Below are 27,232 nucleotides of genomic sequence, written 5' to 3'. Positions count from 1 at the left end.
CCTGTTAGTTTCAAGGGCTCCTTGTTCCTGAAAAACATGTTAATACCATCACCTTCTGTGTGATGTCTAACTATTTTGACAGTAATTTTCTACCTCCATCAGACCTGTGCTACATTTATTTCCTTTGCTGATGATTTTGACTGAAATATAAACTGTTAATGGTTTTCTCCAAAGGGAAGACTTCACACTTCATATCACCTCTCAGAATGGTAATCACTTCTGTTATTGCAGTGACCTACGAAACATTATTTGTACTTTAATTGGTGGTCTATAACAAGGGAGTTAAACAGATTTTGGGACTGTAGTTCAAGCAGGTAATTGAACAATGAAAATCCTTTGATGAGCTCCTTATAAAAGGTTGTTGTTAGTATAATTTGCCTTCAGCACCTACAGGAACACAGTGCCACAGCTTATGAGATCTCAGGTTTCCAGTTTAGAGGAAAGATGAAACTGTATTTAGGAGTGATGTGTCTAAATCAACCAAGCAAGGCAGAAGAGTTCATGGAGTTGGCCTGAGATCACAATGTCGGTATCAGAGATGGAGTATTGCAACTGCAGATTTTGCTCAGGCTGTGTGCTTCCAATATAGAAACTGTGTAATCCTCTCTGTCTTGTCTCTGTGGGGTGGTGTTGATAGCACTAGCAAATGGCTGAGTTCCCAGCAGACTGCTAGTGGGGGCCTTTAAGCAGATTAAATCTGTATCGTCCAACCCTATGGAAACTAAACTGCAAGTTGAAATACTTGATGAGCGCGTTGTTAGCTATGTTATATCCCACCATGTAGGGCTTAAAATGTGATCTTAGTACTTCTGAGGATCAGGTGTGTTACCAAGCATTTGAGCAACATCATTCCTTGTACACATAGATGTTTTTTTTTCCTCACATGGATCTTGATGATTTCCTCTCATTCTTGATTCTCACTGTTGACTGTCACATATCATTTCAAGAACTAACCCCATCCCTGACTGCAGCTATTTGTTATCAGCCCCTTTGCCTTTACCACTTCCATTTGTAATTTAAACACCCTAATTTAATAGGTTTGTCTCATTATTTTGATTAATCATATTAACTCATATTAATTAAGAGATGGATTTAGGTAATGACAGAGGTTAATGGAGTCAGTTTTCACTTTCCCCTGGTTTTTCAGAGGAGGGGGGACACGGGTAGGAACAGAAAATAAGAAGAGAGTAGGAGGAGAAGAAAAAAGAGAAACTATTGGGGGGGAAATCTCAGTTAGCAATCAGAAATTCCCTGCTAATTGAATGTCTGATTTTATTAATGATGAAATTTATAAAGGTCCTTAAGAAAAGAAAAGAATTTAGCCAGTTCAGCAGTTAAGTGTGAATATTAACTAACTCTGAGATAAAAGGTAAAATATCCATTTTCTTTTCTTTTCTCTACTTCTTTAAATAAAAAGCTCTTTGACACTTCATCCCATTAGAGCTTTAGCTTCCTTTGCCATCCATTTCTAAATGGCTGGAGACTGTGCAGAGAATCTAATGTCCTGGATGGTTTAAGAAATGCTGACCTTGGAGGGCAGGAAGTTAATACATGGATCATCATAGTGCTTATTTTCCTTGATGTTTGCTTTCTGATGATGCTTTGATAAGTGAAAGAAGGATTCCAGCTCTGCCCTATGCTCTGTCTCTGCTCTATCATACTTGTTTCCCTGAGGCTCAAATAAACCGAACTGCAAACAGTGTTAGATTCAGGCTGAACCTTGTGTTGGTGCTGTGGGCTGCATTTCCATCTCAACAAAGCATAGTCAATCCTTTGCTCATTGAGGTTCCTCCATGACAGGGTCTCATGGTAATCACTCCTGGGCATGCCTATCAGCAACTGCTCCTTATTTGTCTCTTTTTACTTACTTGTACCAGTACTATATAAGCATAAAATGCCATCTGAGGAAGGGAACTCTTTATAACTCCACTGCCCTCATGCAAATGACGGCATAAGGGCAAGTCAATGGAAAGCTGTTTTATCCTCTGCTCCATGGCAGTTCAACTGTCCTGCTTGAATGAATATTTGAGTAGAAGAATATTTTGTAGCTGAAGCTGCTTGATAGTGAGTTGTCAGGTAGATGTGCAAGACCTCAGAGTAAGCAGTTTTTCTTCTTACCAGAAAAGATGATTTTAGTGATAATGGTAACGTTCCTGTATACAAAATAAAGCGAGATAACCATACAGGAAGAAAAACATGTGTTCAAGCCTGGTATTAACAAATGTGAGAGAGTTTATATAAACTATTTTGAATCTAAATCAAAAAAATTCCAACAACAAAGTTTTGTGAACAAACTGTTGGAAAATAACATGATTGTGAGGCAACTTGTTGTATTGGTATATACCATTGCAGTAAATGTTGCTGATGAAATGCAGTACCCATAGCTAACTTGTCAAAGGTAGCTAGTAAGTTTGTAAGATCATTGTCTAGATTGAAGTGGAGTGTATTATCAGCCCTAAGATCATTTGGCTATAAATTACAGTTTTTTATATCCAGTCTATATCTTCCCCCTATTTTAATTTGAAACCATTTTCACTTGTTCTGTCACAACAGACCCTGCTGAAGACTCTGTCCCCTTATTTCTTATAGCCCCACTGTAGATACTGAAAGGCCTCTCTCTGAGCTCACCCCCTCTCTTCTCCAGACTAAAGAGCCTTAGCTCTGTCAGCCTGTCCTCACAGGGGAGATGTTCCATCCTTTGGATTATTTTTGTGGCCCTCCTCTGAATGCACTCCAGCAGGTCCGTGTCTCTCCTGTACTGATGACTCCATATCTGCTGTACTCCAGGAGGGGTCTCACCAGCACAGAGTAGAGGGAGTAGCAGGGAGATTCATAGAATGGCCTGGGTTGAAAAAGACCAAAATGATCATCAAGTTTCAACCCCCCTGCTATGTGCAGGGTCACCAACCACTAGACCAGGCTGCCCAGAGGCATATCCAGCCCAGCCTTGAATGCCTCTAGGGATGGAGTATCCACAACCTCCTTGGGCAACATGTTCCAGTGTGTCACCACCCTCTGTGTGCAACTTCTTCCTAATTTCTAACCTAAACCTCCCGTATCAGTTTAAAACCATTCCCCCTTGTCCTATCACTATCTGATCTCGTAAACAACCATTCCTCCTCTTGTTTATATGCTCCCTTCAAGTACCCTCATCCTGCTGATCACGCTTCTTTTGATGCAGCCCAGGATACCGTTGGCTTTCTGGGCTGTGAGGGCACATTGCTGGCTCATGTCCAGCTTTTTATCCACCAGTACCCCCCAAGTCTTCTTCAGCAGGGCTGTGTTCCATCCTTTTGTCCTCTGGTTTGTATTGATAGTGAGGGTTGCCACGACCCATGTACAAGACTGTTCACTTGGATTTGCTGAACCTCATGAGTTTGACCTGGGCCCACTGCTCAAGCCTGACTAGGTCTCTCTGGATGACATCCCATCCCGTGGGTGTGTTGACCTCACCATGCAGTTTGGTGTCGTCTGCAAACTTGCTGAGGGTGCACTTGATCCCACTGACAATGTCATTGGTGAAGATATTAAAGAGTGTTTGTCCCAGTACTGACCCCTGAGGGATACCACTTGTCACTGATCTACATCTAGACATAGAACCATTGACCACCACTCTCTGGGTACGATCTCACAACCTGTTCCTCATCTATCAAACAGTCCACAGGCACACACACACACAAAAAAATCCATATCTTTCTAATTTGGAGAGATGGATATTGGGCAGGACAATGTCAAAGGCCTCACTGAAGTCTAGACAGATGTTAACAGTGGCTCTTACCTTGTCTCTTATGGGCCATTATAGGAGGTCACTTTGTTGGTCAGGCAAGGCCTGCCCTTGATGAAGCCGTGCTTGTCTTGTATGCATCTCTTAACTATCCAGTTTTCTTGACTTCAGTACAATTCCTTGCTTTCAGCTACCTTAAGCTGAAGTTTGGTATGATTTTATGTGAGTTTTTAATTTCATCCGACTAGTGTCTTACCTAACTTGACTGCCACTCAGATGAAATTTTAATATGAATTTCAGAAGATGATTACTTTTTGGTAATCTGTGATTAAAATAGCAGAAGTCTACAGTGGAATTTTCCCATAATCAGTGTATCAGAATGAATGAATGAGTGAAACAAATTTCAGTTTAAGAGGCACTAGAGCAGCTGAAATCTGTTAAGTCTCACTGACCTTTTTATGACTTTGATGAGAACATCAGAAACCAATTTTGGTTTTGCAGCATTGTTTTCTAACAGTTAAAAAAAAAAAAAAACGCCATGCTCTATGATTGTTGGCAACTTTAGGATGTTCATGGTCTGCTTCTAAGATGTTAAATGGCTCTATGAAATTAACAACTCTGTTTGCTTTACCTTTGCTTAATATAAGCATAAGTCAACTAGGGAGTGGTTTCTCTGGGAAATCACAGTTGACCTGAGCAATAGAGAACCATGAGGTTTGAAAGATCCATTTCATGTTCTTTGTCTGGTGTCTTTTCACTTGCACGTGGAAGTGAAGGCGTGTAGGAAAAGTACAAGATTCAGAGAAGGAATTCTGGGAACTTATCATTAAAAGACTTTAGAAATAGATGACTAGAAGCAGCAAAATAAAGCCTGGGATTATAAGATCACTCCGTGAAATCTCAGTACATTGTGAATTAGAACAGTATGACAGTGTGTTTTATTTTCAGGAAATTATGGTCTTGACTGAGCAAGAAAGACTTCTCAGACTTTTTGGAGTCTCTCTGCACAGCTCTATCTCTGCATATCTGCCTCTCTACCTGGGAGTATTCCTAGAACTCTGGGCTCTGAAATCCCACTTCTCCATGAAGTATCCTTGAGTTACTTTATTAAAAAAAAATGCAAAACTTCTGTCTGTAGAGAAAAGCTTGAGCTGGTAGAATGTAAAAGCTCAGAAAATGTTAAAGCCAGATAGGAAAACACATATATATACATTTACATACATATATATTTAGAAGACAACAATACTATATGATATTTTAAGATAGTTTGGTGATTATGTTGAAACCTGACTTAATTTTGAAATCTTACATTTTACAAATCTGTTGATTTCTGTGAAGGTTCAAATGGATGGAAGACACCAAACACAGCATTTTATTGCAGAAACGGAGGCAGGCTGGACTGTTCCTTTTTTGAGATTTTTACTGAACAGTCTTCAGTAGGCTTCCTCTAAAGGAAGAACTTAGTAAAAGAGTTTCATTTTACTGTTAATGGCTTTTTTTTCCCCATATTCCTCCACTTAAGTTTGTGATACAGATTTTTTAAATTAATAGTAGAAAAATAGCTAGAGATTTCTATATTGCCTGGAGGTACTAAATAGGCAGAATCATATGGTAATTTTAGCTTCTGACTATTAAGAAGGGAGGGAGGAATAAGAGACAAACTGTGTCGAATTGATACTTCTCTCTTTCTGAAAAATAAAAGAAAGAAAGAAAAAAGCCACTGTCATTTAATTCTGATATTACCTGCGTTGAATTTATACCAGACAAAAGTCAGTGGAGTTACTTCACGGGGTACAGTAGCATAAGGTTAAGAAGGAGTCCTGTATGTTAAAACACTGTGTGTAAGTAAATACACGCTTCTGGGTACACTGTATCTCTTTGTCTATGCATATTCGAGTGCATATATTTCACAGCTGCTGTCTGCATCATTCACTTCCAAAACCAGCATGCATTCATTTTCATAACTTTTTCTTCTATTACAATATTAATGGGACTATCAATGGGAAAGGACAAGAGAAGCATTTTTAATGTTTATCTGACAGTTGCAAATTTCACTTGAGGTTGTTTACTGGGATCTGATTGTTGGCAAAGAGGAGTAGGGAAGGCAGCAAGATGAATGGGATCACAGGAAGAAGAGATGTATTTATAGGCCCTCTTAGCACCATCTAAGAGTAATAAAAAGTCCGGTCTTACTCCTCCTCTACTAAGTCTTAAGTTTTAAACAGTAAAAAATGAGAGAATGTTGTAATTAACTTCTATCTAATCCAGGCAGCCTGTTTAAAGTGAAACATTTTGCATTTAGGTATGTCAAAATTAGGTGAAGGTCTTTGTGTATATGTTCATTAGTTCTTTTCCCGTAAAAGATGGTTGGAAGTGAGGCAGAGTTTGTGGACTTGCAGATGAACCTGTAATATGATGTCAGCTGCTTTTGACCTTCAGTTCTAAGACTATATAGAGAGGAACTTATTTGTTATGGGAAGAGCTGAACCTTTTCCCAATTTTGCTTTGCAGTTTTACATCCCCTAAGTTTTATAGATCTGGGCATTGTGCCTCCAGTTTTTTTTATCACTGTAAACATTTTTCTTCCAACAAAGAAAAAATGCAAAAGAAAACAACAACCAATGGTCTTGGAGTTCTGCTTCTTTGTGTTTTTAGTTTGTGCTTTAAAATGTTTATCTTTAGGTCTCATTTTTTCAGCCAGAAATGCAGACAGACTAACTGTTCTTTTTGATGTTTCAATGAGAAGTTTTTACATAACCGCACAGCGTTACCAGCCAGTTTTTAAGAACAGAATCAAATACTGATACACTGTAGACTGTGCAAAAATGATAGCCTTAGAGTACTGTGTTCAATCCCACCTGGTCTATCACAGGTGGCTGCAGAAGTAGAAGTGTTTCAAAACTAGGTAGCTAGCTAACAGGCTGTTTCAACTGAGGAAAAATAGTTGGAGAAGAGTATGTAACTGTGAGGAGTGGGTTTAATTTTCCATGCAAAACGAGATTCAAAATAATTGCTACGTAGATTTGAATTGTTAGATGCTTAGAGCTTTTGAATTTTTCTCTCCCTGTTTTTCTCAATAGGCCTGAGTCTTTTGGTGAATTAAATCATCTTTGATGAATCTTGCCTGGCCCAGCTGAGAAGCCTTGATGATGACTTAGGCCACTTCTACAAAGCACCATGGCAGCTCTTTTCTTTTCGAATGAAAAATACTAATTTTTCACAGGAAGCAGGTATGTTCCACAGTATTTTAATTATGTGAAAGGTGACTGATCTGGGGGAAGAATGGGAAAAACTTCCAGTTTTCAGTGTGTAAAAAAATAATTGTCATTAGGCATGAATTCTTACTGTGTTTTGTCCTTACCAGAGTAAGGAAGCACTAAATCTGGAAAGCGTCAGTCATAAAACCCTTGGAAAAGAAATCAAGCAACATAATGGTGTTCTTAGTTGTTAGAAACCACCCAGTACATTTGCTACCTCTAGAGAGGCAGAGATATCGGTAGAGACCGCAGCCTGCTAATTCCATTCACTGTTTATCAATTACCAGCATTCATTTCTATTCAGTGTCAAGTTTGTGTTAATTACAATAAGGTTGCTTTCAATTGTTAGGTTAATTACTGTTGGGTATTCCCTGTTGTCACTGCCCTCAGCCCTGTTTACTTCCAGCAAAATCCAAATTCACGCTGAGACTAAGGAAGTGTGGATCTGTACTTTACTAAAAAGTCAGTGTAGCAGCCTTGTACATAATTCTATTATCTAAAGCTTCCCCTGTACTTTCAACTGGAGGAGTATAGGTTGGGAGCATTCCAGTCCATGTGTCCCTGCTATGCTACTTTACACAACAGGCAGTGCAATCTGAGCATACCTCTGGCCTCCACGTGCAACTCTCCTCCTACAAAGCCTCTTCTGGCTGCCTTCAGAGCTGGAATCTCTGCAAAACAAGTCCTATCCATTCATTTAATACTGTCTGGGTAGTATCGTCTCACTTACTTACCAACTGACTGATACAGCCAAAACCTACAAATTAGCCTTTGGACTCCAGTTCTTCAAAGTGTGACAGCACCTGCAAGCTACCATCATAAAAGTAGCATCAACATGGCCTTTATCTCTTGTAAGCAACTGTCTACTTCCTCAATTCCGATTATTGCATCTTTCTAAACTGAATCCTCTTGGATGGATTTAGTTTGTCCTTTTATCATTAATATGGCCATGCTGTGTATAAGACAGCCTCATATATTGGGCTAACCATTAAGTTTAAAGCCCAGAACTTATGTGTTTAGAAACACCTGCTAGTGAAGTCAAGCAGTCAGTATTTAGAAAAAGCAAGTATCCTGCATCAAAGTTGTGAGACATGAAAGGAAGCAACTATGTGAAGGAAGATTCACTGTGCTTCTTCTATTTTCAAAAATTCTAAATAAATTTAAGTTTGAAATCTGGTGCTCACCGATGAGTTAGGTTGGCAGCATTCAGATGTATTCCTGTGATTTGCATGGTTGGGAAAGGAAGAAATTTTGGAGCATAGTGAAGTTTTTCCAGAAACCACAAGCTTCTTTTCCCTGTCTGCTTGGAGAAAATGTAAATGTGAATGTGTTTCCTGGTGATTGTCCAGATGATAGCCTCTTCGGCATTCCACCGAACGGCCACCTGTCTGCCTGTAATAAATGATGGCTATAAAGTGAAGTGATTGCAGCTGTGATACAGCCAGAGGCATTTGTTTATATTCTTATAATATGTATCAGATTGAATAGAAATTATCACTTACAATTGACAAATGGAGAGTGGAGATAGTTGGTGGGTATGAGGAAGCTCCGCCAGAGCTGGGCCAGCTGCAAACTTTCTTTGGTGAGGGCTGTCTGCAGAATGCAGGTGTTGAGCCAGCCAGTGATTAATGGTGTGGCTGGATGCTCACTTGTGTTAATGATCCACATGTCTTTGGATCACAGCACATGGTCCAGAAAGCCTCCTGTTGCTTCTCAAAAAGGATCACAATGAGTAGAATCTGCAGTTTTGAGGGTGGCATGTGTAAGTAAGTAAATAGTGGCCAAATTAGAGGAGTATTCCTGGGTATTTCATCAGGAGAAAAGTATTGCTCTGTAGTGTTATCCCTCAATGTTTTAGTAGTGTACAAGACCAGGATTGCTGAATCTAATCAGAGCACCCCTGACTGAATGCATTATATGTTAGTGTAACAGTAGTGCCGTTAATTAAGCAGGGGAAATGTCTGTTCCTTAGACCTCTTTCTGACCAAAAGAGTGGCTTGTATTACTAGTTTCCTGAATTACTGTGAATGGCTTTCCTTTGTTTCTGTGTGGACACAGAACTATCTTTTCTACACTTAGAATCTGACTATGTACAAGTGAAAAGCTTCAGAACTGATCACTGGCTGGAAAGATGGTCAAGTACATTGCAAATTTGCAAACAAGCTAAATGTTTTAGGTTCCCAACAGCATTTATCCCTTTGCCAAGTCTTGAGGGGGAAATGGGAGCTGAAGAAAAATCTTGGACCAAAGACAGAAAAGTAAGACAAGCAATACTATCACTACTGCTTGACATAAATTTAAGAGTAGACCGAATAAATCTCCCGAAGCTATGCAGCTGGTAGATGTGTCGAACTAAGTGCCCTCTACAAACTATTTGTCTTTTTTAAAAAGTCTATATGTGAAAAGCTCTATCTGCAGGTATCTGTAGTGACATGCCACGTTCTTATTTGTTGTCTGAAGCTAGTTGGAAGTGGAGACATTGAAAGAAATCTAGTAAGAGTGACTAAGGAAGCGAAGTGCAAGCAGCAAGAGTGCTGTAGGTTCAGGTCAGTTCAATCTGTTGAGCATGTGTCCCATTTTGGTATGAAACAGAGATAGTATCATAATCTGTAGATGTTTTATAGAAGAAAAAATATTGAGATATGCAGCAAGCTGTAGCGTAGAGTTAAACATCCTCTTATCCAATTTTTCCTCTCTGAAAACATTCCACCAAGAGTGCTTTGTGTGTCTATAGAATACAGAGCTGATTTGAATGAAAGCTCAAACTGAGCAAGGCCTAACACATAGCTACTGCCAGAAGTGAGAATAGACTCTGTTGTTAGCTGCCTTTTTGCTCATCTTTCTGTTTTCTGAAGTGCCACCTAGTACCTGGTGAGGCAAACTATCCTCTGATTCTTGCAGTCCTGCCCTAAGTATGTCTTTTCAGCTTGGTAGAAAACATGTCCCAAATCTTTGAGAATTCAAACTCCTGCTGATTGATAAGTTTAGGGAGTGCTGCCAGTCAACCCTGTGCAAGGACTTTCAACTTGGAAAGAAATGCTCTCTTAATTAGCTGCTCAGAGACTGAGTTACTATTAGGGAGAGAGTTGAACATGAGTTGGATAATTGAAAACACTAAAAAAATAAAGCATCAATTTTATCAATTTCTTCTAATTCATTAGCCCCAGTGACGGCTGTTACGTTTGGTTTCCTCATCAGCAGAAGAAGCTATTGGATACAAATGAACTCATTTTTCTTGTGCTGGTAACATCTAAAAGGCAAATGATGCTTTGTCTGGCTTCCATGGGGCAACAAACTGTTCCATCTGCAGATCCACTGGCTTTGGCTTGCTTTCCTGTCTTACATTTCATTCCACATCGTGCATTTGTGCAGTGAGAAGGCTTCTTGCCAGAGATCTGGCTTAGAACGCACTACTCTGCTCACTGATGCCTGGTCTTGCTAGGACAGACAGTTCCTTACAAAAGTTCATAAACGCATGATGTGATCAATACAACCCTTCTGTATCGAAATTTCAACAAACAGTTGCCCAAGCAAGTAGGAGTTTGAGCTGAGTACATATATGCACTCCATGTCCTGCAATGTCGATCAGCACGTTATTTCAGGCACTCTAAATCTCTAGAACAGTAATTTAGATGTGTTTCTGTTTGTGAAGATCCTTCAACAGTAGGAAGTGATTTTTATCCCTTTGTTCAGAATGATGTGCTTCCTTTAGCCTTGATGTCACAGCTGTGGGTTTATATTCCTGGTTCTGTTACCAAGCACTCAATATTGGTCTCTGCGGTACGGTTCTCAATGGGGCTGTAATACCTTCTTCTGAAACTATTCCAAAATCTTCAGGCATCTAAACAATGATTTGTGAGGAAAAACCTGCTAGTCTTAATGATAAAAGAGTAACTCAAAAATCCCTTTCCTGGTTTCTTAATAGCTTTTTGTTTCAAAAAATTAAACTGTCCATGTAAAGCTTACAAAAGCAGAACTTTGACACTTATTTTACATCTGAAAGTGGTCTCATTAAGAAAAAGCTGTTTATTACTGTAGCTTTACTGTACCTTCTTTATCTGTTATACTCACCAGTTCTTGTCCTCATTTAATCTAAAGTAGCACAGGACCAGGTTTTGAGGGGTGATTAAGGCAGCCTGCATTTATCTGTTAATGTCTGATCCTGGGAAGAGAGGAGGTACTTATAACTTTGCTTGGTGCCTAAATGCCACTTTATCATGATATCATAAATAAAGTCTGTGCAATTGTAACACTTTAGTAGGTATGGTATTGCAGCAATTAGGTGTTATCTCCTAAATATATTTGTTGGCTGGTCCTGATGCCTATAAAACAAATGAACAAAAAACACCACCAAAAACATCTAACAAAATAGATAACCTTTCCTGTTCTTTAATGAGTCACCTACTGATGGAGCATAAGTGATCTGAAGCCCACTGCTGTCGCATTTTTCTGACTGGTATTTAATTAAGTACAGAATTTCTGCAGTTTCAGTATAGCCATGCATACTTGCTTTAAAGTTAACTCAGTAGCACCTTGTGTGTTCTTACTTTGTTCTCTTGTAACTGAAATTGAAAGTATCTAATGTCATGTTCACTTAAGAACAGTTATTCTCATTCATTTGATCTAAAGGAGCTTTTAATATGAAGTAGAAATAGATAACAAGCAATGACAGCATACCTCAACAGTATAGGGTGCTAAATTCATTAAGCACTGTGAACTCAAATTAGTTAAGTTTCAGGAGATAGAAAAGGCCGTGAGCTATATTGATTATGTGGCTGAACCATGGATATTTTTATAGCTGCAAAGGCTTTCCTTTCCAAAGAATCACAGAATTGCAGGAGTTGGAAGGGACCTCAAGAGATCATCAAATTCAACCCTCCTGCCAGAGCAGGTTCTCTACAATAGGTCATGTAGGTAGGCAATCCAGATGTGGAATTTCGTATGTCCGTAGAAGACATCTTCACAATCACTCTGGGCAACCTGTTGCAGTGCTCCTTCACCCTTACCATAAAGACATTCTTCCACACGTTTGTATGGAAGTTCCTATGTTCAAATTTTAGGCCATTACTCCTTGTACTCTCACTGTGCACCACCGAGAAGAGCATGGTTTCATCCTTTTGTCTCCCTACTCCCTTGAGATATTTATAAACATCGATCAGATCCCCTCTTAGTCTTCGTTTCCCTAGGCTGAACATACCCAGGTTACTCAGCCTTTTCTAATACTGGAGATGCTCCAGGCCCTTTATTATCTTAGTGCCCCCTTTGCTGAACTCATTCTAGGAGATCACTGTCTTTTTTGAACTGGGGAGCCCAGAACTGGACACAGTAGTCTAAATGTGGCCATGTGGTTATTCCTGCCCCAAGTATAAGGACTGACTGCAGCCTTAAACCTCTGCACTGCTTAGTGGAGGGAGAGAAAAGAGAGTGGATGGGTTTGGGGGAAGATGTTTTTAGTTTGCTTTTAATTATCACTGCTCTAGTCTGTTAGTAATAGGCATTCTCTTCCAGTACCTGAAAGGTGTTTACAGTGAGAGCGGGGTAGGTCTCTTCTCACTGGTGACAGGTGACAAGACAAGGGGAAATGGCCTCAAGTTGCGCCAAGGCAAGTTTAGGTTGGACGTTAGGAAACACTTCTTTACAGAAAGGGTGGTTAAGCACTGGAATAGGCTCCCTAGGGAGGTGGTTGAGTCACCATCCCTGGATGTGTTTAAGAGCCATTTGGATGTGGTGCTCAGAGATATGGTTTAGCAGAGGGTTTTTAGAGTTAGGGTACTATGGTTAGGCTGTGGTTGGACTTGATGATCTTTGAGGTCCTTTCCAACCTGAGTAATTCTATGATTAAATTATAGTAGTCTCTCTACATTGAGTCTGTTGTGCCCATGATGGTAACTGGTATGTGATTGCCCTATTGTTACTGTGTTTTCTCTTCTTTTGAGGAGAAAGAGGAAGAGACTGCAGTGATGGAGTTTAGCTATCCATCATGGTGAAACTGTCAGAGGAGCTGAGCATGGTTCCTTGGCATGCTTCCTAGAGGAAAGTGTTTCACCAGTCAAAAGCAGAGGTGAGACTTGCAATCCTTGTCCTCTATTTTGTCACTGACAGAATCCATGGGAACTATAGCAGTCTGAAGCAACTATAAACATTTGAGCAAAAATCTGTGTAGTGTGGTGACCTGTTGGTTGTGGCTGTATTGCACGCTCCTGGGAAGAACATCAGTGTTTAGTCCCTGAAGTGTGTGCAGAAGCGTAACCAAAATACCTTCAGCCAGCACTTCTTTCCCCAGAGATCCTGAATAGATGTGATGGCAGTTCCCTCCAGAGTACATTAGTGCTGCCACTGCTCTGGATTACTGGATAGGTATAAAAGGTGTAACATCTCTAGATGTGTCCTATGACAGTACAACTCAACATACCCGTAGTGCATAATCATGTTCTGGAGCTGACTTGTGACAGTGATAATTACTTTGCCTGTAGTTTTCCACTAAGGAGCCACCATGTGCTTTATGTGGGTCCATGAATTAAGTGCCCCATGTGACATCAGTTTCTTTCATTATACTTGCTCTAAGGGCATGAAGGAAACTTAGCATTATGATGGGATGTGAAAACAACTAGTTGGAGCTACGTGCAGACCAGTCAGCTTTGTCTGCTAAGCAAAAGTGAAATTTGCTAAGAGACTGATAGCTTTTGGATCCTGACTTGCAACCACCAGCTCACGCCACTAGGCAGTGCTTGCTTTTCTCTTTGCCTCTTTCCTCTTCACTTTAGTTCTTCCTTATGCCATCTGAACCAATTCCAAGAGGAGAGAGCTAAGAACACAGTAACTTGGCGTAGGAATCTTTCCCCTGCACTCTCACTCCCCACTCCCATTCCTGTCCATACAAGATTGATAATGAAACCAATACCTTTCACCAGCGTAATTTTCATATTTAATGAGCGTGACTCAAAAACTATTACATTAATTAGTCAAATCCCACAAATCGTTAATGGTGCACGCGGTAATTAATATTGTATTCAATTAAAAGCTGACCTGTTTCAGGTGCCTTCCCCTGGTTTGGGGGGCTCTTTGAAGACAGCGTATGTTCCCGTGCCTGAGGCCAAGACTTTTATTTTGTTCCAGTGGTGGGCAAGGAGATATTCTTTTCTGTTTTGCTTTTCTGTTGTTTTTTTTCCTCCATGAACATATGCTGGTTTCTCCCCCCGCCTCCGTCTCCCAACGTGCTGCTATCACTATACAGACAACCTGCTTGCTGTGATTTATGGGTTAGCACAGCGCGGGGCTCACAGACTGGAAAATTTCCAGTTTACACAAGAATTCCCTGAAAAATGAGCTTGGTTAATTTATTTCTTTCATTAACGAGTTCGAACTGTGAGATAATCTGAAACCCGCTACCCTCCCCTTCACAAACCCTGAGAAGTTCAAAAGGCTCCTGTTCAGCTTCCAGAGGGCCCCAGTTCATTCCTTTACTAGTTGTGGGCAAAAAGTGTGTGATTGAAACTTATTTCTGAAATTTCTTTATACAATTTGTTTCTTTGTTTGTTTGTTACTTACTTGAAGGGGAAGGGTGGAGGCCCTAGATCTTAATGTTAATATGGTCTTGCTGCTTTATCCTGCTGAAGTCTGTGGTTTTGCTGCTCACTTTTTGGTCTGCGATAGTAGGGTGCAGTCTTTGAGCTAAGCCTCTGTTTTAGATGCTCCCTCCTATTCAGCTGTGGTTCACTGGCTGCTTAAGATCCACAGAGCGTATCCAGTACTTTCCTGTTCTGTTTCCTCCTGTTCAGTAGAAGGTGATGAGCTGTACATAGGTCTAGTCCTGATGCTCCTGTGCACTGCTGATTTGGACACCACTGGGTACAGTGACCTTGCTGTTGGGAGTTGTTACCTCTCATCCAGAGCTATTAACAACTCATTTTTGCATTTCCTTTCCTTCCAAGTTATGTCTGTTTTCAAGTGCCCCACAGTGTGTCTGTTCCATGCTGCATGGGTTGGAATATACTTGCTTGTCCATTCAGCAGATTCACAGACCTTGTTGTAACTCTCTCCTGTTTTCCTATGTTCTGTCATGCTAAGAACCAGTGCTGAATATAGCCCTAAATCTTCTCACTAACATTGAAAAAAGAGAAGTTATTATCACTCCTTTATCTCACAACAATTGTCTTTAGATGCATGTTAAAACAGTAATTGTAGTGAAATCATCTTGTGTGCTTCTGAACAAAATTGCATCTGCTCTGAGCAAAGGATTTTCCACCAGATAGTGGCTCTCTAAACAACTCTTTGATTCTGTATCCAAAACGTGTTATTTTCCCTGACCAATAGATATTTATCCATGCTAAGTTTCTGCAGACCAGGAGGAAAAAGATGCTCTTGTCCTGAAAATATGCTGATGCTACAGAGAGTTTTTGAATAAGAAGCACAAGAATTTTCACTGAGATTTTTTTCCTAAGTAAGTTGGGTCATTTTTTAAGGAAATAAGAAAGAATTTGAAGCCAAATAGCACAGATAATTTGTAAATACCTATTATTCACCTGAAAATCAATAGAATATTCTGAGAGAGTTTTCTTTGGATTTGCCATAAAAGTCTTTAATGTCACCAGTGACAGTATCCACACATTGATGCCTATTCATTAGTCCAGCTAAAATGCTTCTCTGTTTATGTAGCTTATGTATGTTATGTAACACATTTATGATGTGTTTAAGCGGACCTCAAAAAAAATCTTTCTAGTGAACGTTCGGGCTTCTGTATAGTGGCGCTGAGCCTCCCGACAGTGGGATTGCTTCTTGCAGTTGCCATGTGTGGTGCTCTTGCAAGTATTTTGAGGAATCCCAGAGATGTTCACGCTATAAGCTAAAAGCTAGTTAGTGTTGATGATGCAGTACTTGTCTGTTGCTTTGTTCTGTGTCAGGAGTTGTTACGTACTGTATTAAGTATCCAGAAATTGCCAACTGAATGAAGTTATCACTAATCCTTTTAACCTGCATATTCTTCTATTGGAAGGGTAGGTATCAAGTTGCTACAGTGGAGATTACTGTGCAAATGAAGGGGCAACTAGAAGTGCTGATATTAAATCTTATGTTAAGCTTCTGAGCCCCCTACTTCTCTGTTTTCACTGAGGGTCTGAAAATTTTAATGAGACCCACTCAGCAAGAGTTAGCGGGGTGACCACTGTTCTGCTCTCCTGGTTGCACACTGCAGGTCACTGCTGCGGCTCACCCTGCATGGCAGTGAGCGCCCTGTGGCTGGGTGAGTGCTGAAAAACATGATCTCCCACAGGAGTGTGGTAAGCATCCTGCAATTGTGAGATAGCAGGGGTCAGCCAAAATTTACTTGCACGTTATTCTTTCTTTTTTCCTGTCATTGCTCTTAACTACGCAAACTGTGAGTAGACTGTTCAAAAAGACTAAGGAGAAACTGATTTTAGGTCTTTTGTAGAAAGCTGCTTGAACTCACTGAACTGTTTAAAACAGTATAGGCCATATTCTTGTGCAATTTTTTTTTTTTTACAAGTACCTTGACAAGCACATTGCTAGGTACAAGCACAATCCTCTGAGAAGCTGCAGAAATAAGTGCTGCATGTATTCATGCAAGAGGCAAAGGAAAAGCATACCTGTTAATTCCTGACTACCTCTTTAACATAACATAGGCAGTTCTTGGACAGCTAGTTGGATTGTTAGTTGTGCCCTCTGTGTTCTTTTAAGAGCAGTTTGGAGCTCACTGGCAAAACAAGTGAGCACTTCCCACATGTTTACATTATGTAACACTATGATAATCTTAGTCAAATAGACTGCAATGATTTGTGTTGAACAGGTAAGCAGATTTTTCGACTTGAACTGATGACTTACCTTCTTTCCATTACTATGCTGAGCCATGTGGTTAGGGAAAACCAAGTGGATTTCCTGTTTTCAGGAGCTGGAGTTTTCCCCAGAGAAACTGGTGATGTTCACTAAGAAAAGTCAGGGCAGAGCGAAGTTGAGCACATACTGAGACTGAGTTCTTTTCTCCAGAGACTAAAGTTAATGGGGTAGCATGTGGAATCCTTCTGGTGCACAGCTACGCAGTCACTGAGTATCTGGCAGTTGTTTTTCTCCCATCATTAGGAAATTTATTGTGCCTCAATGAAGGGAAGTCTGATACATGAAAATGTACAAACTTCTTAATAGGAAAGCCAGAAGGATTCTCTAACTCTTGGTTACTGTACTTAAGTAGTCTCAATCTAAATGTACTCTCTAAGATAGGTGAACAGAAATCCTTTTGATTGTGTTGAGTATTCAAGGCAAGGCAGCTAAACTACAAGAAGAAACCTTAGCATGATTACTGTTTGATAAACTTTGGTTGAAAGAAGAGAAAGGGTCCTTTGCGTTTGCACTTCTTACCCTTCTAAAGTAGAAGGGAATAAAAGTATAAGTTGGAAAATGTTTCTTCTGCCTCTGATTCATAGGACAGTCCCACTCCTTTAACATAATGTACAGGTGACAACAAACTCAAGTAAAAGTAATTGACTATTTCCTGAGAGTATCAGAAATATGTGATTCAGCTCTTTGGCCTGGGAAAATCATACTTCTAGGTTGGAAGTCATTAGGGTAGTACAGCTCTGTATATACTTTCTTTTTTCTTTAGTTTGTCAAAATACTGCCTGTTGAGAATGCGATTTTGCTGAGGAACTCATCTGGAAGCTAGATGAAAACAATCTGAATGCGTATACATTTTATTATTTAGAATCTTTATCAATTAGTAAACCACAAGGGATTGAGGTTAATATATCTATAAAAAGGAGAAGGAATGAAGAACATCACCCTGTGATATAGTACACTCTGCAGCAATTATCCATTTCACCTGTTTGCAGATACACTGCTATTCTTAACAGTTTTATCATAGGTTCCTTCCAGAGGTTCCAACCAGGTACAGCCGATATACAGTTTCTATTCTTCAGAACTTATGCTTTGGAAAGGCAGCTGCATTGTAAAAATGGTTCACATTTGAATTTTTCAATTCTAGTCTTTTCCTTAAATCAATTTGCTTTGACATAACTTTTCACATGAATTTTCTCTTTTAAGTAGATCCTATGTCTTATTCTTACATCTGTTGAATTCTAGCCAGCATGGTACTGCTAATTTGTGCCCTTTTCAGACTGCAAGTATTTCAGAAACCTGTGTTTCCTCACTGCTTGTAGGGAAGATGGCATTTTTCCCCGCCACAATAACATCATGCTGAGCCCATTGTAGTTGATCTTCTGGGGAAATTTCTTTGGCATAATCAGTGCTGTAAACCTGCCTCTAATGAGTCTATACTGACAGACACAAATACAGATACGACTGCTGAAATCTGGTACTTCACAACTACAAGGAAACTGTCTGAGATCATAATGTTCCTGTTACTAGTTAACTATTTCCAGCATAGCAACACTACACTTAAAGAACTTAAGGCAACAGGTTGCTAGTAATATCTTTTCTGTGCTGGCTCTAGCCATTTGTTCCCTGACGGCTTATAAAGCACACTTCATTTTATCTGTGTCTTCTTCATTGTTTCTGTGTCTTATAGCCCTTTGTCTGTTGTCTACTAAATCTTCTAGCCTTGAGCCCGGAGATCTTTCATTCACATTTATTTTTCTTTCCAAAGGCTGAATGAATATCTCCTTGGCTAATGGCCAATTTGTAGCAACCCAGAAGCTTCTTGATTTGAGAGGCAATAGAGTACTTGCTTTATTTCATATCTAGTGCGTCTTACTTCTAATCTCATACAAGGGACATTGTCTTGACTTTAAATCAAGTTGCCTACAGTCCAAGTTCTGGCCTGATGGAAGATGCCTGAATTCATTCTATCTGTGAACATTCATGTACACCATCATAACATTTACATCTAAAGTTACCTTTCCATTTTTCTTCCAGTTGAAGCTCCTTTCCTCTCATTTCTGTTGTAGTTCTATCGTACCCTGGAGCAGCTGCTGTCATTTCATTATGTACTTCTCTGGGACAGAAGCAGAATTCCTCTTCTGCTTGGTATGGAAGTCACCTGTTTGGGATTGAGCCATAGATGTCAAGAAGAGACCAGTAGCTGTGGTTCTGTCAGTTCAAATAAACATTTTTCTTGTTTACAAAGAAGGTCCATAAAGCTTTTTCTTAAATACAGCAAGGGCAACCAAAGTAGGATTTTCTGTCCTGATAAGATAGGCTGATGTCAAACCCAGGTCAAATCTCTCATCTTCCTCCTGAAGCTCTCGCACTTTGCTTCATGATTACTTTTGGCTTCTGCTGCATACATCTCCACCAATTCGTGCTGTTACTGTTGTGTTTCATTTCTCTAGGAGACCAAAGGAAGAAACTCAGATTTGAAAGATTTTATTTTGTTACCCCCTGTCTTGGATGGAACATCTAGAGGTGGCAAACGCAGCAGCATCTAGGACTAGACTTGTAAACCGATGTTTCAGCAGCCTCGAGCACAGTGTGACATGCTATGATCTTTAACTATCTAAGAACTGTTTTCATACCCTAAAGGTGACAATTTTTGTATTACCCCCATTTAATCAATGGCAGTTGCATTAAGGAGCCAAACACTTGGCTTTCTGAATGTGAATATCTTGCAGAAAGCAGAAAACACCTGTTCTTTTCCATTCACAACACCATGGAGTTACTACTCATGCATAAGGCAGGCGGTTGTGAACTCTGTGTACGTGTCTCTGTGTGTGTACGTATGTGTGTGCATCTCCATTCCTAGTACAGGAAGAAAATCCAACAATATTTCACCCAAATGAGAAATGTTATTCTGCAGATTAAAGCCATGCAGGGTCTGGTTTTGTCTTTATTTATGCCTTTCTATTTCCTTCTCTGCTGACATGGGTGCACATGCCGGGAAGCACTGAAGGACATAATTGGCGTTGTGAAAAATTATTGGGAAGCCAGAACGTTCCCTTGCAGTGATCCCCCCCTTCTCTTTCCCATCTGTCACCATCTAATGTGACAAAGTTTTTATCGGGCATTGAGGCAGAGGAGATTAAAAGTAAATACTGCAATCAGGAAGCAGCTGGGGGGAAAATGTAACACATTTCACACTAAGCTGAACAGCTCATCAACTTAGCCTTGTATATCTACGGCGGATGAGAGGGAGGGAGGGCTGCAGGGGGATGGTGTAGTGCAACATGCTCCTCCGCACTGGGAAGCTGAAGAGAATCATGTGTTTTCTTATACAAATAGGATTCATGCTTTCTGATACTTGCTTTGGGGAAAAAAAATCAGGAGCACAGTAGTTTTCCACTTTTGTAATAAACTCACGTAAAACACTGTTTGCTCATGCTCTGATTTACATTTTTTAGTGCTCCCTTTATGCTTTAGCATTCATCCTAGGTGGTGCCATGCCTGCATGTAGCTCTTGCTGCTGTGGGCTCCTGTTGCACCATCTCTGGGAAAGATTAGTTGGCTAAGTGGAAGCCATTGTGTACAGACATACAATGATGTAGGCTTGTGAAGCTGAACATTGTGATCTTTGGATCACAGTATGCTAAGCACTGTTGTATTTTGTCTAAACTGATCTGCTTGCAAAGGCCAGGAAACTTGACAATTTTATTTTATTAAAGCCACATGGCATTATTTTATTTTTGTGTATAAAAGTTAAGGTATTTAAATACCACCTGTCATATTCTCTTCTAAAGCTTTTGAAAGTCAGTGCTTTCTTTTGCAAAATATTGGCTATATCTTCTTCCTTTTTGACAATCGTGATGTGATGTGAGCTCAGCGCTGGTGAACAAAGTGTAGGCTGATGCTTGTGGATGGCTGTCAGAATGCTCTCTTTATCCTTGGAACAGATAAAGCTATGCAAGTTGATATAGGCTTCCTTGGCATCCCTGCCCTTCTGAATGTGACTGCTTCTATGGAAGGAATGGATTCTCCTAGAGAGGATCTCAGTCTCTAACATTTGTTTGATCCTTGACTCTTCTGCTGAGTGCCAGTAAAAGTTCAATATATATGTTATTTATGCTGGTATTTAAATATGAAGTAAAAGACTGTTTTGCCAGGAAATAAGCTCTGACCCTGTTACCTTAACTAATTAATTTGATAGGATTTCCTTAATTGAGAATTATTTCATGGATCTCTTATCGCTTGTTCCTCAACATTGATGAGGTGTCCCATGGTTGTTAGCAAGTTGTCAAAGAATAAAAAATTGAAAAATCTTTTCAACTACTTGCTGAATAATAAGAACAAACGATGTCTCTTTGCATGAGACGAACTTATTTTTCTGCTCCTGCTTTCTGGGGTGCCCTCAGTCAGCCTATGTAGTTTGCATCACACTGCTTATTGGTACCCTACTCTGGTTGTGTCATCCAGTTAGAAGAGCTTAATCGGGTTGTGTAATCCATGACTAAGACTCTATTCTGTCCTCAGACAGTAGCTATAGGATGATTCTTTGGCTTTTCTAGAGCTTCTAGATAGCAGATTGTAAGAATTTCTTGCTATTCTATCAGTGAACCTGTTTTTCCTTATAAAAAGTTGACTTTGATCTCATGAGTTCATCATTCTTTGTTGATTACAGCTACCAAACAGGACAATTATGGAAGTCCATGCTTTCTAAACATTTTATTGGGAGAGCAAGTGGAACCTTTAACTTCTGGTGTTAACTCAAATAAATAAATCCTGCCATTGGACTGCCAGCAATGCATGTTTTGACTGTACTGAAGTATTGATGTTGTTGGCTAAAGAACTATTTCCATTGTACGGAAGGAGTGAGATAAGGATTTAAAATATGGTGAAGAGTCATTACTATACTTTTCCTGATATCCCTGCATTATCAAAAATAGGCAAATTATTGAGATTTGTTTTTCAGTAGCTCATATGAGCTTCTTTTTAGTGTCTGACAGCTAAATTCTGATAATGCTCTCAGCAAAAAGCAAGTACTTTCCCTCATTATGGTGCTACTTATTTGCTGTCCTGCTGATAAAGTTGCATGCTTTACCTTGGATCTGTGGGCCTTGATCTGGTCCTCTGTGTCACTGTTTCTCCAAACATGTGAAGGCCATTCTCATCTCACCGAGTAGAACTAGGAGTAGCACCCTTATTCTCACGCCACTCCTAGTTACATCAAAGCCAGAAGGAGGACCATGAGCCATGATGGCATGCAGAACATAAGACGTGAGAGGAATCAAGTGAGGAAGGGAAAAGTGCTAGATGGGCAGAGGAGTGTGATGGAGAGGATTGATTGGGCTGGGACTTGGAAACCTTCAGAGATTAAGATTCCGCAGTTTCTCTGGATAACGTGTTCCAATGTTGTGTTATAGTGAAAATGTTTCTCTGTATATTCAGGTAGAACTTTCCTTCTTGCAGGAAATGGCCACGGTGTGTCATACTTCTCACCCCAAATTGAACAGAGAAGTGAAGTGGGTAATATTCTTCAAAACGTTAGCATAGAGCATCATGCAATGACTAAATATCCGGTCATTATTACTACCATTCTTCTAAGTCGAGTAGAAGCCCATGAAACCTATCTTGGCTTCTAGTAGTCAACTGATTGTAGCTTTCTGCTTAATAGTGTGTGAGGTTGTTGTTGTTTGTTTGTTTGTTTTTTAAACAAGAAGAAACTGACTTTTAACAGCTGCTGCCTCAGGGTGCAGTCACATGCAGGTAGGCTCAGACCTTGGAGATGACCTCTGCAAGGAGTGCTTTGCTACAGGAAGCCCTGCTAGTAGCACAGAAAGTTGCACTTTCAGGGGACTAGGCAGATGGTTTGCTGCTAAATATTCTGCTTTTTGGATAAGACATAAAACTGAGGTTCTGAACACTTGCATATTTTCGTAAGTGCTTCCTGACTCTCTCCTAGGTATATTATAAAGAGTGCTTGTGCTTTGTTTGGGCAATACCAAGTACCATGATGAAGTGCAAGTAACTCAATGGGATTTATACGAGCTTATGAAGCGGAGAATAAACCCCATAGTTTGCACAGTAAATCAATTTGTAAAGCGCTTTGGGATCTTTCTGGATGAAAGGCGCTATATAAATGTAAGCCATGACCATTCATCATTATTGAATATGAAATAGAGATATACACTCTATCAAGCTAGCAGCAATAGGCTTGGGCTCATGATTGCTCACAGGGCCCAATCAATCATCAGATCATGACATAATGCAGCTAGAATAAAAAAAAAAAAAAAAGAAAACTCACAGCAAATCATTCCAAGCAATGCAATTAATGGGCATCCAGTATAAATAGTGATCTCAGTCAGGGAGCCTGGGCTTTTCCTGAGCAGTAGAGTTGATTCCAGAGCCATACAGTGTGAAAGAGAGAATTACTAATCCAGTATTAGCTGGGGAAGATTCCTCACCAGCAGTATGCCATGTAGACATTCACTACGGTTAGACTAAAAAGCCTTTGTGACTATGGTTTTCAGAATTGGCTTCCCCTCCCCTCCCCCCCCTCCAATTTGGGAAGTGACATAGAAAAAATGTTGGAGTTTTTTTGTAGAAAATGTTAGACTCTGTTCTACATCAAGTCACAGAGATGCTGTACATTTTTTTACTAAGCTGTAGCCCAGGCATCTAGCCTTGGTTGTTATCTGTAGCATCTATGACTTCTGCAATACAGTGTGCACCAAAAATAGTGTTCATAGGAAGCGAGGGTTGGGACCAGGCTGCCTTGCATGCCAGGGTTTATAATCTGATTTATGCTGCTTATCCTTGAAGAGACTGACTGCCATAACGTGCTCTATTTTATGCCAATTAAGATGAATGAAATGTAGTCTGCTCTAGTACTTGGCTTCAAGAGCCATGCAAATTGAGAGCTTTCTGCACTCAGACAAGAGCTCTTTCTGTCCATATAATTGCCTAATGAGAGAGGGCAATACCTGGTGTGAACTTCCTTTCCTTCCGACTTCAGCTGTGCTGATGTGACTGTCTCTCAAATGCTGTAATGCTAAGTGATATAATATTCTACTCTCATTTTCTGTTTTTACCAAATCAAGATTGAAAATCAATAAAATTTAAGGGGGGGGAGTGAACACTGGAATAAGAAAGTGGAGGGAAGTGGATCAGCAGTCTCATTACATGACACCTGTTTTATCACAGGTCAGTTTAGGAAAAATAGGTAACCCTTCTACTCTCCTATTGCTGTGTTGACTGCATGGCAGTCTGCAGATTACACACAGTCTATAATGCCTGTGTTGCTGCTTGCAGTTTTTTAATCTCCAGCACAGAGGCATAGCTTGGCATGTTATGATGATATGACACGATATGATGAGAGATAACTGCCTCAAATTGTGCCATGGGTGGTTCAGGTTGAATATTAGGAAAAATTTCTTCTCCAAAAGAGTGGCCAGGTGTTGAACCAGGCTGCCTAAGGAAGTGGTGGAGTCACTGTTCCTGCAGGTGTTCAAGAGACATGTAGATGTGGCACTGAAGGACATGGTTTAGCGGCCATAGTGAAGATGGGTTGACGGTTGAACTAGATGATCTTAGAGGTCTTTTCCAGCCTTAATAATCCTCTTATTCCATGTTCTGGAATCACTAGGTAGAACAGGTCCAGTCTCAGGCATCCTTTCTGTGCCAGAGGTGCTGCTATAGCAATTCAGTTGAGAGATGAAGGATTCTGAATGATGAACCCATAGTTCTTACAGAACCTTTGCACAAGACCTGCTGGCAGTTATCAGTGCAGCCGTTTTAACTCGTACTTTGCTGTAGCTTTATAATGACGTATGTACAAATAGCAGCTGGAACTCTGCTACTGCTCGGCCTTGTTGTCAAAGTGGGGTAAAGAAATCAGTGATATGAAAGATCAGAGAAGTTAGTGAAATTAGCTGCGGTCTTGCTCTGTAGCGCATGTAGCTTGGAAAGGAGCTTGGGTTGTAAAGGAATTGCCACAGTAGCAAGAAGTAACAAGAAAGTGCATCTCTAACTCAATTGCTCTCAGGGGATTCATATCCCAAGCACTTGGAAATGGGAAGGGTGTTTCTGTTTCTTCCATTTTACTCCATTTGGGTGCAGATCTTGGTCTCCTCTGCTTCTGAAGGTTAACAGAATGCAGGCTAACAGAAAACTCTTGTGAACACTGAATTGTGTTGCATTTACTGAGCAAGTCATTCACATCTTCCCATCAAGGGTTAATTAATTGGAAAATACTCAGTGTAGTTTATATCTCAGTACATCTCTGAGAACCCATAATGCATGCAATTTCTGATGCTGGAGACTATAAATATGGTAAGAGTATGTTTTTTCTTAATTTTTCCTAGCTTTTCTTCAGAGTGAGTATTTCTTGCAAGGCATGATTTCAGCCACAGCTTGATCTTTTGTATTTGAAAGTGGTTCACTTTCTAACAACCCTTTTTCTTGCAATCATAGAATCATTTAAGTTGGAAGGGACATTTAAAGGTCATGTAGCCCAACTGCCCTGCAAAGAACAGGGATGTCTGTTCTAGAACCTCATCCAGCCTGACCTGGTACTTATATTGGACAGTGTATTTTCAAGCTCTTTTCTGGTTTCCCATACCGCAAACCTTTAGCATGTACGTTAAATCCATGCACATAGGTCTATATAGATCTGTGAACTATTGTTTCTGACTTTGAAGTTCTTGCCTTTGCAACATAACATTGCAACTACGTTGTTTCTTCTAGCAGCAATCGATATCCTTTCAGTCAGGCTTTTAATAGCTTCTTGATTCATTAATTAGTTAATGTAGCTAATTTTGTAGCTTTTTGATTAATTGGTTAATCAAGTAATGTTTTTTGCAGTACTTCTACATGTAAAGTGTAGTCTAAGTATTAAGCAATAGTGTATTATTGCTGTTGTCTTAATGCTGTCCCAGTTCACCAAATCCTACCAAACAGTTTATTCAGGCTGAATATGTTAATATTAGACCTGCTATGGAGTTCTTTTGGTTTGCATGAATGGAGATTAGTTATATATAAGGTCAGAACAAACAAAATAGATATCTAGACTAGGTTGCCAAGTGAATTTCTGTAGTTGGTGGATATTTCTTCAGCTAAGAATATACCTGGAAAGCTGTATGCTGGTCACAGTTGGAGCATCACAGCCTGACTGGCTACCAAATATGGCAGCAGTAATGTAGCTTAGCTGACAGAGTTTCTACCAGCTTCATATTTTCCCACTCAGTACAGTTCTGATGATATTACTGAGTTTGCATTATGAAGTTTTGTGAATGTGTTTACATCCTTCACAAAATCATATCTCATTAAAATCACTGGGAAGGAAGGTGGCAAAGATACTTGCCAACTCCAAAATCAAGGAAAGGAAGATTCTTAGGCCAGGCAGATTACTAGAAGCTGAAATAGACAGTCAGGTCTATTTATAGGTTAATAATTAAAAACGGAAGAATTACTGTAGCAGTGGATTCCATAGTATTAAAAAAATATGAACTAATACCCAGGGCAAAGGCAGGGAGTAAGAGAAGATGACCCAGACTATGTTGTGTTTTATAGTACAACCTGGAAAGGTGTATTGGGTCACTATGATTAGATGTCTGGATGCGTTATGCTAGTGCTGCAAGGACACCCTCTTTCTGCTCTGTTTCTAATCCTCTTTCAGTATCTGCTCTAGGCCATTGCCAGAGATAATATTCTAATGTTGATTGTAGCCTTACCTGACATAGCTACAGTGTTGGTCAAAATGAATCTTGCGTTTAGGAGGTTTTAGTCCTTGGAGCAGAGGGGAAAATGTGGCATACTTTCAGAGTGAGAGCAGTTGTTCTACATTTCTCTGGGATAGAGTTTATTTTCTTCACAGTAGCTGATACAATTTCAGGGTGAAAATAGTGTTGATAACATACCAGTGTTTTAGTTGTTGCAAAGCAGTGCTTACAGTAAGTTAAGGTCTTTTCCGCTTCTTGCACTGCCCTGCCGGGAAGGAGGCTGGGGTTGCATAAGCTGGGGGGGAATGCAGCCAGGACAGCTGACCCAAACTGGCCAAAAAGTAGCATTCCATACTATATGGCATCACATTGAGCAATAAAATCAAGGTCGACTGGCTGGGCGTTGGTTCGCTGGTGGTGAGCAATTGCATTGTGCATCTCTTTATTACTATTACCATCATCATCATCTTTTCTTTCTTATTAAATTGTCCTTTCCTCAACAGACAAGTTCTTGCACTTTTACTTTTTTTGGTTCTCTCCCCCATCCCACCTTAGGGGTATTAAACAAACAGCCTTGTGGTGCTGAGTGAACAGTAGTTTAGAATAAAACTAAGTGGAACAGATATTTTATTTAAAGCCTAACAGCTGTAAAATCTGATCAAAACCACCGACAGGAAACGTACTGTGAGTTAAAAAGT

At 40.0% G+C, this 27,232-nt stretch overlaps 1 long non-coding RNA gene across 22 annotated transcripts in view; it reads left to right on the top strand.

Annotated features, from left to right (window-relative positions):
* Window positions 1-27,232, top strand: part of LOC107053519 — a 182,685-nt gene that overhangs the window by 44,107 nt on the left and 111,346 nt on the right. For 16 of the 22 annotated variants that reach the window (XR_005860464.2, XR_006939507.1, XR_006939511.1 and 13 more), the window contains exons 3-4: window positions 6,805-6,954; window positions 12,918-13,042. This is a non-coding gene — a long non-coding RNA (uncharacterized LOC107053519). The remainder of the gene's footprint in view (window positions 1-6,804; window positions 6,955-12,917; window positions 13,043-27,232) is intronic. The other 6 variants (XR_006939503.1, XR_006939505.1, XR_005860457.2 and 3 more) reach the window with 2 other exon arrangements.

The sequence above is a fragment of the Gallus gallus genome, chromosome 5 (assembly GCF_016699485.2).
Source record: "Gallus gallus isolate bGalGal1 chromosome 5, bGalGal1.mat.broiler.GRCg7b, whole genome shotgun sequence".
NCBI classification, from domain to species: Eukaryota; Metazoa; Chordata; class Aves; order Galliformes; family Phasianidae; genus Gallus; species Gallus gallus.
The sequence above is the reverse complement of the archived record's forward strand: the minus strand, read 5'-3'. Positions and strand labels throughout refer to the sequence as shown.